We start from the raw sequence: 13,537 nt of genomic DNA, 5'->3' as shown, positions 1-13,537 counted from the left end.
CAACCTCCCTCAAACTGCTGGTCACACTCCTCCTGATGCACCCCAGGGTGATCCCACTGGCCTTCTTGGCCACCAGGGCACACTGCTGGCTCATGGTCAGCTTGCTGTCCAAAAATAATTCTTAATAGTGGTTGCAGAGAAAATATAATCAAGTACTCAAAGTATAACTTTAAATCATATTTTTTCTCTCTGTTATGAAACCAAAGGGATTTTATTCTCCTAAATAAACAAAACCTCTGGCTACAGATGAGCTGCCCATAACAACTGCAGATTTGTTAGAAGTTCTCTTTTTTTTCCCAAGTACTGCTATAAGACCTTGGCTGCTAAGTTATTTGCTAGACCTCAAGGTATATTTAAATATAAGCCTTTGTTCCTCCTCTAGTATGTGAAAAAAAAATTATTTACAAAAGTTGCTAGGGAAAATCTTTTCTAAAGAACAGTTACAATTTAAATACTTGCAGTGCAACCTCTCCCAGGATGCCCCACGAGATAATTTTTTAGGATTTTCCTAAATGGAAAGAGTCAGGCATAGTGAGATAAAGTGTGAAGCTTATTTATTTAGTGTATTAGTTCACAAAGTTTAGACGTGCTCTTTTAGGAATAAAGTGTATTTAATATTCCTGAACATGAATTAATGCTTCAGTTTGTCAGTTGTTATTTTCAGTGAGACCTTCATTTGACAACAGTGTTTCTCCTGTACATTGCAGTGGATAATTGAATTGATACTTGGATAAAAAAATCAGGGTTACATAAAAAATACGTACATGGTGTTAATAGGTATCACATAAGCACTTCTAAAGTTTTAACTTTTGCTGAGATACTTTAGGTTAAAAATGGGAACAGCTGTAGTCTCATTTTGTATTTTGGGTGGATTTTTTTTCCAGATTCTTAGTATCATTGTCTAAATATTATCTATTATTAAAGGTTGCTTACTGCTTGTCTTAGTAATGTACTCATTTGTGGATGGCAATACTACAATATTAGTCCTCTAGAGCTCATCAAAGTGGAAATTTTTTTTCCATATAATGTTCCAAAAATTTTCAAAACTTCTGATTATCTGGGTACACCTGGCATGTACTGTCTGGCTGGTATAGTAGTATGTTTTTTTAAAAAAGGTATTTTAGTGAAAAGTGACTTTATACATCACTCATATTACCTAATTATATTCTGATGTTCATATCTCATCAAGCATGCAAGTTGTTGGGACAGCAGTTACAAGTTATAGCAGATGGAAGTCACTATTTTTATAACTATAAATAGTTAATTTGCTGTCATTCTTTATTCCTCCAGAGGTAGAGGAAATAAAAGTAAGTCAGTTGATATAGTGGTAAAAAGAAATCTGCAAAGTTTTTGCACTGGCTGCTAATTCTGGCTTTGTGTGATTGCTCTTTTTAGCCATTTTTTTGTTTGATGACATCAGTGGAAGCATAATGCAGTCTCTGTTCAAAGAGTTGTTTAAAATTATTATCCTCCAAATAATAGTAGCTTTTTGGAGAACAACATTATCATAATGACCTCCTCACTTTTGATTTGTGTCATGTGCTTGACCTTAATGTCCAGCCTGTCTATGGGTCAGTGGGAAACACATGCCTGCAATAAAAACCACAAATATATGGATGGGGAAACAGTCAGAAGTGATTCTTTTCAATGAGTGTGTGAATTCCATTTGTGTTAATGTTTTTAACCTCATCTGAATTTTTTTGTCTCTAACACTTTGCGTACATTTTCAAGTGTAACTTTCAGTGATGCAATTACGCTTATGTGCTTTAACTAGCTGGTGGCTGTGGATAGCCATACTTGTGCTGACTGCAAAACACTGCTGCTGTAGGAGGCACATATTTTAGTAACATGGCAATGTGGTGTCCCTGTAACAGTGAGCACACTTCCACAGACTACCAAATGTAGTGTTGTATCTTCTACACTTAACCAAAGAGTGCACACGGGTGTCCTGTTTGCTGGTAGCCAGGAAGCCTGTGGCATGATCACTGTTAAAAGCACGAAGTTACTTTCCATATGCAAACACATGTTGATTGTACTGAAGAATCTGAGTTTCCCATATATATGAAGGCGGCAGTGGCCAGTACATATTATTTTTTTAACACTTAACGATTTCTGTATAAACATAGAACTTTTAAAATTACATTCCTTTTTCTTAGCTTTTTAGAATTTCTGGTTCTCTTGTTTACAGGAGGGGAGGTCTCTGGCATGAACAGGTAGCCATTCAGGTAGCTGCATCTTGATTTCCCGTGATAACTTTCATGCGCTCCATGATAGCTGCAAGGATTGTGTTTAGACTCAATAAAAGAATTCAAGTTTTTGTCCCCAGTTCCTGCTCTGGGACACAGGACATCTGATAGCTTCTCCTGTTGGACCAAGTCCTTACATCTTTCATCAGATGGTGTGAAAGATTTGACTCTACACCAGTCAGGTGTATGGATTTGATCCTTGGTGGATGTATCAGTTCCTGATAGCATCCTGTAACATGCTGCCTACCAGTGAGGTTTGCACACCAATACATACTTTTCACTATCTTTCCTTCTAGAAGGAGTTGTTTAATATAAAGCAAAGCACAATACGTTATCTACTGGCAGAGTCCTACTTGGCTTCTGTACTCTGTGAGAAAAAGATTTCTCATTAATTTATCAGATTCATACCCTCCATCCCACTCACAAGGTCATCACTTGTTACAGTGAGTCATTGACTAAGCCTAAAATTTATTGTATCTGTTTTTCTGTGCAAACTGTGCAAGTTTAAAGACGACTTCCTGAGTTAAAATAATTCTGATGAATATTTGCAAATTTGCTGCAGATTCAGCAAGAGGTGGTTTGCTGACACAGTAGATGCCTTTACTTACTAAAGAACAATAAAACACCATGGAAGATTGGCATGAGGGCCAAAAAGAAAGTATTGCAATGGGCACAGAAATATCGGTTTGTTAATGAATACACACTTTCAGACCTGTGAGGCTATATATACCTGTTGCTGTAGTCAGTTTAGTTTGGAATGAAGCTGTTCACGTGATTTGGTAATCCATGCTGTCCATAGGAACTGTGTTACAGCAATGATACTGATGTTTTTTTGCATTTTATATCATTCACTTCAGAAATGCTGTTTTTCTGACTGGTCCCAGTGTAGCACTGGACGTCATTTAGTAAGTACCTTTTATTAACTACATCTGTCAGGTCTGTTATTTACTTTGGCCAGCTACTGTAGTAATAAAAGGTATAATGAAGAAAAGACTCTCATGTGACATGTTGATCTGTCCATAAACAATACATGTAAAGGAACCTAAGCATCTAAAATCAGAAAAGACATTTTTATTTTCTGATAGTTGCCAATTTTAATTCAAGTCATTAAAGTGCTTGTGATACTTAGCTCTTTGGGTTATCAATGAACAAAGTAATTTAAGCTGCATTGAAGTACGGACTTCAAAAGTTAACATCTGCATGTGGTTTTGATGACAGCTTTGACCAAGATAAAGTATTCACAAGTAAATATTTATTAATTAAGAAGATTCATTGGCAGTTGCAATAGGATTAACAAAAAAAAAAGTCAGGGAGAATTTATTTTTCCTGCTTTTTCTTCTCTATTACAATTTGTACTGAGTCTGATGATGAATAATTGAGGACAGATTTCCAGATCTGTTCAGCATTGACCCAAATCAGCTCCTACTAAAATCACTGTGAATCATTTATGACGGAAACATTTCACAGTTAAAACTAAAGGTAATACTGTTGAAGTAACTGTGGGAGATATATGAAGGCAAATATGGATGTATTTCACTGTTGGCCATCTAAGTTACACAGTATGCTCTTTACTTCTTTCTAGAAAAGTTATATGCATTTGGAATAATCAGTATTCCCTACTGGGGCCTATACTAAGTGCGTTAGAAGAAACATACATTTATTTATTTATTTGTTTATTTTCCCCTTCATGATTAAGCTGATCTCTTACTCCAAGTAGCAATTAATTTCTGATTTTCCAAGTGACAGTGAACTCTACTGCTCCTCCACTCTTGAGGGGAATTCATTATAGCAGGTCACTGAAATGCATTATAAAAAATGAAGTTTTGTAAGTTGTGTCATCTGACACTTACACTTCCAGTTTTTGACAGGATGTTTGAAAGAAGCCATGGAATTTTGGTGTAGTTTGTATTTATTTGAGATCTGGATGCATGGATCGCCAAGCTTACTTTGAAATCTAGCCTTTAGAAAAGGTTTACAAAATCAATTCAGTGACCTGGAAGCAGTACTTCTGTTATAATTCATGGACAACAGAATACAGGTAAAGAGGGGGAGAGGGAAATGAAAGGAAGGAAAAAAAAAAAAAGATTTGAGGCATGTAGGAGACTTAGAAAATTCCCCTTTATTTAGGATTAAAGATTAGACTCATACAATAGTTCTGCTTCTGGGTTTCTTCTCCTGTCTTTGAGATGCTCTAAACTGTTCATGCAAATCCTGGGGAACTCCATTGGTTCTTGTTGTTCATGAATGTACACTACTTAAGAGAGAATGGAATGAGTAATTCTTCATGAAGTTTGTAATATTTTAGATGGTATCTTTATTTATGGTATTTAATATCTTGCTTCAAATTAATCCTAATAAATTCAGTGGAATTAAACCTGAGAAATAATCTGTGCCATTACTGCACTAAGGATTTCTGATTTGAGCCTGATATGGGTCTATAACAGTTTTACACACTGCAGAAGCATTAAAAAACTGTTCAACCTAGGGCATCAAAATAAGAAATGGCATTTGATTCCCTAGTTGTCACTAGTTCTCCAGATTGGGCTGTTAGGATCCAAACTTCACACACAATATTTATTTTTCTTTCTGTTTTATATTAAGAGAAGGATGTCTGCCTTTCTTTAATGTCAGATTGTGGTTTCACTTTCTACCTTGCGATTTCCAAGGAGATTCCCGTACTGTGTGCATCAAGCCTGGCAGTCTCCTGTTGGGTTCAGCAGGCTTTTTCATTCACCTGTCACATTTGCTGAGCTGTCAAGCTCATGGGTTGTTTTTGAAACAGAGTGTTTCCATTCATGCATGGAAATAGGTGAAAACCAGTAAGTGTTTGAAAGAGAAGGTATTTGGGTGTTGGGTGTGTTTGTGCATTTTACTGGAGCATCTCTAATTAAAACCTTGCAAATATGAAGTTAAGCTGGAGTATTGAACTGTGAGTCTAAACATAGCTGGGCAGAAAGTATCTCTATATTCATTAAACAGCAGAAAATTGTGCCACCTCATTAAAAAAAATACTATTTCAGCGGAAGACCAAAGGCACATAATGTCTTCAGAATAAACTGCTTGTTTTCAGTCTTCTAAGAAAAACTCAAAAGAAGCAAATACTTTTGTTAAAAAAACAACAACCAAATTTTCCTTTAAAAAAAGCTTCCGCATTATTCATTAGCATTCGTTCTTATTTCCATTGACAGTGCCTTGAGAGACTCACTTAATCTCTTTGTCTTTTTCTGCCTTCTTTAAAGGCAGAGTGGTAAGATTTAATTGTATCAAAGTATTGCAAGGAATCAGAAACAGTTGAAAGCAAGGATCTTTAAAAGCAGTAAATGGTATAACTTGGTTTTAAATGTTGTCATAAAGTAAAAAGCTCAAGTTTCAAACTGACAATTTATTTAGTTCATTTTTTTCTGAAGGCATAGGCTCAGATAAAGCATGTACCAAAGCAAGCAGTGTGGGAATGGTATTAAAATAAAAATAAAAAATAATCATTATGAGCATGAGTGGAGTGAATGCATAGAAGTGGAAATTAATGAACGCCTTCCAGTGGCACAGGCTGTAACTGTGTCATGGCATTGGGCTGTATTAATGTAAATGGTAAGACAGCATGATTCTAGCAGTTGTAGTTCTGCTAATTGTTTGCATTCATAGCTTAATGATGCTAGAAAAAATGGTACATTTCTCAGTAAGATACATCTAACACTTAAGCCAGTATTATGTTCTGAACCAAGTGACTGAGCTGTATGTAGCTTGCTTTGCAAGTGTTTGAAGCAATGCTAACCTTTGAAATTCCCTGGGGGAAGGGGAATGTTCTCTTGATTTAAAATGTGTTACAACTGTTCATATGCTAAGCAATATATGCATTAGAGACATTGCTGTAGGCTCACAGCAAAGTTGCATCTCTTACACATTAATATTTCCAAGTACCTTTCTGAGCATATTTGTGCATTTTGGTGTTCTTGTGGGACTTGCTGTTGTCATATCCCTGGGCTTGGCTTAATGGGAAGAGGGAAGCTTTAAAGATGAAATTTGCTAAAAAGGATAAGGAGTTCTATTTCAAATGTCTTTTTGTAAAAAAGAATATAAATATTAATTTCAGCAACAGCACAAACGTAATTGCATACAGGACCACAGGATGGAAAATTAGTATATCTGTTGTTGAACACAGTGCCCTGGAAAGGCTACTGATGCCCCCACAAAGACTCAACTCTGCACACAGGGCAGGTGCAACTGTCTCTGGAAGTCTCAAAACCTGTAGTAAAAGACTCAAAGCAGAAACTTTAACATGCCCCTAGGTAAGAGGACAACGATGTTGATAATGTCCTGGGTCTCTGTAGTATCAGTGTCTGCATAAAGTACAACTGCCTTATAACCCCATGGCATGTACCAAAGCCCCAGTGATGTTATCGACCTAGCGGGATGTGCAAAAACTTTGCTGTCCCCAAAACTACTAATTGGTTTGACTGAAGCATGAGAGCAGATACACATCAAGTACTTCAGAAATGGTACCACAAAGTCATGCAGGTTATGGTGCTTTACATCCTATTTGCAATTATAGCAGTTGCAGCAATTGAAAGTAAACTATGCATCAAAAAGGGAAAAGGTATTCCTAGTGCTGACAAGTATTACTGTGCTGAACCAGCAGAAATAGACACATGAATCACACAATTAAAATGTGGTTCAGACTTCCACTCTCCTTCGCATAAATTTTGCAAGTTCCAGCTTAAACCGGTTAATTTTCCTGCCCTGCTGCACTGTGTGGAGGACAGTTCCAAAACTCCCTTCTCCTATTTTTGCATCTAAATATATTGCAAGACTAACTGGTTTTAATATCTTGAAAATCAGACTGTGCATAGACATAGTGCTTCGAAGTATTTGACCACTTGTACACTGCCATGTAAGTTACAGTTATCACCTGATCATACCAACTGCACACGCTGAAAGAGAATATATGTGCCTATGATAATATATAGCTGTAATATAATAATAAGAATGCTAATAGTAGCACAACCTGTTTAATGCACAGAGTCTGTCGATGTGGTACACTAGTACATCATCAGCACAAACAATGCAACAGAAATTACCTTCCTGATTTTTAATGCTGAGATCTTGTGTGCTGACCAAGAACGTATTTTTTCCTTTTCCTTTTTTTTTTTTTTTTTTTTTTTTTTTAAATTTTTAAAGCAGTGTTTATTGTTGGTGCGCACTGACAGACTTTTGAAATCTTTTCCCACTGAATACCCGTGAGGATAGAACCAAGGACCAGTTCTCAAGATTTAAATTCTCACAAGGTCCCGTGGTAGGATTTCAGGGATTTGTTGCCGATACCAGCTCACCTTGGCTTGTGTAGAGTTTTTAACTGTGTGTGTGGTTTTGACAGTAATTTTGAAGGGTGAGAAATGGCTCCATATTTGCATTTTTAACATTCATTATGGAGAAGCTAGAAGCCTGTGGTTTTCAATTGCCTTTCTAACAGTGGTCAGATGATGAAGACAATCTGTTTAACAAACTGGCATATAAGATAGCTTTCTCCGTATGTCACACATTTGCCATTCCATCTGCTGGGTAATAAAGCCAGCAAAAACCCAGCCTGACCAACCCCTTAGGTGATCTTCTTGTTGTCTTCCAAAAAGCACCAGAAAAAGTGACAAACTCATTTAAACTTTAACATATATTATTTCATTTAGTGCTTCCTGTTGTTCTCGATACTACATAATATAAAACCAATAGGCATAAATCAAATATTTGAGGTAAGCATTGTTTTTTGCTCTTTGTCCTTAAAGAAGGAAATATATGAGGTTATGAGAATATGATGCACCTTACCAAAGATTTGTAGTAGGTACAATAATCTAGTGCTTTTCTTTTTTTTAGGTCAGTTAGCGTTAGTGAAGAACAGACTCACAGAATTCGAAAAGGATGATTGTGTTGCCAGTGTAAGCAATAATAGGGCCAGACAAATGGAAGTTTGTCTATGTAGCTGAACAAAATATAGAAAAATACAAAGGGGAATTAGGCAAAATACCAGTTTGTAAAACCACATCTTTAATAGGCACTTTGCATCTAATGGAAGGTGGGAAACTTTCACAAGAATTTATTTGAATGTATTTTTCTAACTGAACAAAAAATATCAACTTGATAACCTGCTGTAAAATTGGCATTTAGTGTGGGAGTGTTCCGGAACTTCCTTGGTACATGGTTCAACTGTTCTTTGAACAGTCTTCCACTAAATGTAGTATTGGTGATTACCAAATGCTAATGAGGGCATGCTGAAAAAAAGTCTGTTTGACAGTGAATTTAAGCATCTTTGTATGCAGTGTTCATTTCACAGTTATTTAAGAAAAAAAGCAGTAAAAGCTCTGTCATAACTAGGGCTTCAAGTAAAGACACCTTCTAGCCCTGGAGACAGGTAAAAAGATCTTAACCAGGTGTTCTCCTCCATTTTTTAGCTATAGCCTAGCTACAAAGCTGTACAGGCACAGCAATAAAATGAAGGTTTCGTTTATAGCATTTTTCGGGAGAAAATACTTTCAGAGTGCATCATGGAAACTTGTGTTTTAAGGAAAAGTTTTCTAGTTAGGCAGACATCTGCTAGAAAATCCCATCCATTTTTGAGAATTATATGAGGAGTTAGAGCTGACAGTAGCAAAACATGATTTATTAGATATTTGATTATGAGATGTTCCCAACTGAAAAATGGGATCACTAGCTGCAAAATTATTTGCATCCTTAATGGAGATGGTCTTCTCTAACATTTCAGTTTTATGGTATGAATAGAAGGGTGTGTACAAGCACAACACAGATTTGCTATGATTTTTTTTTATTAGCTCTTGTAGAGGTCTTCAAATAGTATGTGCGAAATTGTGCATCACGCAGTCCATCTGACATGGTTGAAGTTCTTTTATTATCAAATGATAAACAGGTGAGTACTGAGAAGTCTTTGGTAGGTGCATTGTCCTTTGGAGGGGTGTCTGTGCTGGGTATTGCTAACATGCCCTGATCTAATGTCAGAAATACAGGTACATATTAGAGAAGTTCACTCTTCTGCTTGGAAAAGCTCTTTTTCTGTGTATGTGGAGTGGGACAACATTCGCAGTTCACAGCACCTTTTTTTTTTTTTTTATATCTATATATATGATAATAAATACATTGATTCTTGAGCCAAAATTTATCCTTTGACAGACACAATTGTGCCACATATGTTAGCCACTTGAATCTCAGTGCCGTGAAGACCACGTAAGAGCTTCAAGAAAAAAAGGTGCTGTCAGAAGATGAAGTATTGCAATTTCCTTCTGTTGAAGCAAAGGAACTTCACGTGGCTGCGTCCCTGCACTGATAAGCTGGTATTGAACTCCAGTTTGCTCTGCCCTTTCCAGTTTTTATTAGCTATTGCAGAAATCTTCAAGTAGCTAGAGCTTCTTTTCTGTCCCTGACTAAAGTACTTGAAACCTAACTCTCGTGAAGCACTGTAGAGAATAGAAGGATGAGTTTTATTTTTTCCAGGAGAGCAGGTATTACTGAAACAGAGTATAAACGTTGATAGATACTGCTGCGATGAGAGCATTGTGAAAGTACATATAACACAATGAAAGGCTTCTCTTGCAGGGAGAACTGAAATACATTGTGTACAGCCTGGTAAAAAGGAGAGAGTTAAGCTTTTGATTACTTTTTTTTACTCATAAACCTCTATATTTTGTACTCAATGTTAGGGTGTAAATTAAGAGTTAACAGCAATTGAAGACATTTTTTTAACTTTCATGTTTCATTACCTATGACTGGTTCTTGACTTAGGTCCTTTTTTAAATGAAGATGCCAGTTACAACTGCTCTGGTACTTTTTATCATACCTGTAGTCCTCAGATACAGCTGCATCCCTTGTATTTTCTTTTATTTCTGACCTTTTTTAGTGGAAAGAAATCTTGATGCCGAGCTATCGATAGACTGAAAAAAAGAGAAAGGGGATTGTATGGAGGCATGTCAAGGAAGAGAACGGGAAAGGAGAAATGCTGGCTGGTGCTTATTCAAATCCTCCTCAGGGATTTGAACTGGCCTAGGTTTGGGAAGTTGTCCCAAATGAACTCGGGTCTCTCTCAGAGTGATTGTGTAGTGTGCCTAGCCCTCGTTCCTGCTGCTAACCTCACTGGCATGCCATGCTGACCTTGAGTGTCATGCAGAAGAAAAGTTTTTGCCTGCCATTGTGTTTTGATATAACAAGGTATGTTGGCTGGGCAAGTGACTTATTGTACAAGCATCATTCCTGAGGTCATATGAAGGTCAGTGAGTGTGTGATACCATTGCAGAAAACCATGCACAATGACCAGAATGGAAGTGGCTGCCTTGTTCCAATGCTCCCTGTTACAGGCAATTTGAATTTTGTAAAGGCAATGCACTCTAAAAATTGCAGGTGTTTTGTGTGCAAGGCACAATTGAAGAGCAAAAATCACTTCCTTAATTGTCGGGATTGCTCGCTTTTTTTTTTTTTTTTTTTTTTTTTTTCTGGAACTGAAGTATTAACTCCAAACTTTCATAATTTTGGTGCAGTACATTGTATAAGAGTTTGAAGATTTCATGTATAGAAAAAATAAGAAAAAGAGATGCCAATGTGGACAGATACAAACATTTCATATTGAGTTTACTTAAATTTAGGTAAGTTTGGAGGTAAGAAATGTGATGTCATAGAACAATACTCACTATGCAACTCATGTGAAATAAGTAAAATTGTATTTTTCCACACTGGTAACTTCCTCAAATCTTAACACCAGGTTCTTCCAGGTTATGGAGGTGCAGAGAAGGCCGAAGGTATGTAGTGCTGGTGTGATGTGATGTCTTGCCCCATGTTTCCCTGGGGAAGATTATGTTGGTAGGGTACCAGTGTACTGCAGGTGGTCCCATGTGGACAGATATTTCTCAGCATAAAACTATACAGCAGGCTGTTCTAGCAGTGATTATTATCCAGTGATTATATTATATAAAGTATGATATTACTTTATCAGTGATTATATTATCTTGAGTGTTACCCCAGGGCAGAGAATTTTAATTCCCTCCCTGCAGATCACTAAGTTACTGAACTCTTTCAAAGGAGCATATGTTAGCACTTTCGTATTCCTCATTAAAAATAAATAAATAGCAGATTTTCTGAAAATCATTTTGAGGTTTTGGGATTAGGAAACTGGGAACAGAAGATTTCACTGTGTATACAATTTGAGTTCCATTTAAGCTATTTGTAGAAACAGATTTGACAAATAAGGTTTTGATCTGAGATAAAAGTTTGTATGAGAGGGATTGGTGTTTTAGGACTTGAAGAATCACACGAAAGTGAAATACTAAATTGTTCACTACTTTGCAAAATAATGATTGGATTTTGTAACTTTGCTGTATTTTTCTTTACTCTGAAAGTCTATTTAAAATCTTGTATTTCTTTATATGTTTTGGGTGTGTGCAGGGTTTTGTTTGTCCAATACACCTCTGTAGTGATATGCCTTTGTATGCTGTAAAAACGTGTCCTTACAGTTAATCTAGAAACTGTTTCGATACCTTCCCAGTTGCCTTTGAAGCTTAGTGTACTCTTTTTTTCCTCCCCTGGAAGGATAGCTAACTGCTTGCTTTATTTTCCAATTGTTTTCTTGAAACAAAAACCTTGGATTTATGTTCTTTTTAACTCAAAACCAGTGCCAAACGTATTTACAATAGAATTGTGGGTGGGGTTTTTTGTTGTTTGTTTTGTTTGGGGTTGTGGTTGTTTTTTGTTGGGTTTTTTTTTGGGGGTTTTGGTTTTGGGGTGTGTTTTTTGGGTTTTTTTTTTTGTTTGTTTGTTTTTTTGTTTCGTTTTTTTTTTCATTTCAGCATTTATTTATTTTTCAAAGTAAAAATAAAGCAACAGAAATGTAGGCCTAACTTTTAAAGCCAGCTGCAGTGCCAGAAAGCAAGAGGACGTCATGCTCTCAGTTTAGGTAACGTATAACCTAGGCAATGGGGGCCTAGATTGACTTTTTTACTTGACTGGAGAATTTGAAATCACAGTTTCCACCTACCATCCTAGACATAGTGTCATCATGTGTTACAGGCTGACTTACTTTTAGGCTTTCCTGTTGATTCTTCCTTGTGGTTTCTTTCAAACCCATTGTTTTCTTTTGTTTTGTCATTGAGCAAGGAAAAAGGGAGTACGTAAGTGACTGTGAACACTTGGGAAAGTAGTGCCTGTATTTCAATCCCTATTTCAGCACATTTTCAAGGTTTTTAATCAAGAAATACCAACAGGAAAAAATGATGGGTCTTAGAATATTGTGTAGCCCTGTGATGATGGCCCTTGCTCAGATATGGGACTTCACATTCATTCTTTTTATTATAGAGATACAAATCTGTTTTGTCTTGAGCTGGAGCTATTTGATACTCTCCGTTGTTCTCAGAAAAAATACTTTGTGCTGAACAAAAGAAGTGTCTGAAAGTTATCTTCTCCTGAAGTGATATGTAGGGTTGCTTTGTTTGGTTTTAAATTTAAACTACTTTTTACCCTTTCTCCAAGGTTGAAAGATGACTACTGTCTCTGATAGGGACCCTCATGGCTGCAGTTTCTAAGATAAATAAGGTTACTGTAAAGATAAATACACGGTGGTCAAAATTTTCTGTGGTATTTATGTCTCATTTCACTAGAGTGCATGGCTAAATTCTTGATATGTTTTGAAATTATAATGGAAAACTGGAAAAGTTAAGACTTCCCAACGTAAGTTTAACTAAGTAGAAGAAGTGAAGTCAAGGCGAAGGGTGACAAGGTTTTGACAGATTTTGTGGTACAGCATTTAATATTTAATAGTGTAATTAATATTAATATTATATCAGAAATGTTTTAGATTATTTGAGAATGTTTGATTTTTTTGAACCTTAGTGTTTCTTTTGCTTATTATAGTTATTTGTTATTTGTAAAGCTGTGCAGATTTTTTTCTTAGCTAGTTCAATAGAAATTATTCCATTATGTTAGATCTCCTCCTTCCTGGAAGAAAGGAAGCTTGGCTATGTGTACTCATCCATACATAACATACTTGTGTATATTTGTGGTGCTCTACTGCAATTTCAAATGCATAAAGATTCCAGCTGCATACAGAAGTAGATTATAGGAACATAATACATACTATAATGTAATATATATGATGGTCTGCGTAATCGTCTATTATTCCAGAAGGGAGATTTTTAGCTACTCCAGGGATTCTTCTGTCATTTCAGTCTCTTCACCAGTGGCTCAAAATTGATCCTAGCATTGCTCTGCGATTATAACTTGTGACCTTAGGCTTTAATCTTCATATGCAGTCC

At 36.2% G+C, this 13,537-nt stretch overlaps 1 protein-coding gene across 2 annotated transcripts in view; it reads left to right on the top strand.

The window, feature by feature from the left end:
- Positions 1-13,537, top strand: part of CCSER1 (coiled-coil serine rich protein 1) — a 708,879-nt gene that overhangs the window by 630,174 nt on the left and 65,168 nt on the right. The gene's annotated exons all lie outside the window — the stretch shown is intronic.

This window comes from Falco naumanni, chromosome 1 (genome assembly GCF_017639655.2).
Source record: "Falco naumanni isolate bFalNau1 chromosome 1, bFalNau1.pat, whole genome shotgun sequence".
NCBI lineage: Eukaryota > Metazoa > Chordata > Aves > Falconiformes > Falconidae > Falco > Falco naumanni.
The sequence above is the reverse complement of the archived record's forward strand: the minus strand, read 5'-3'. Positions and strand labels throughout refer to the sequence as shown.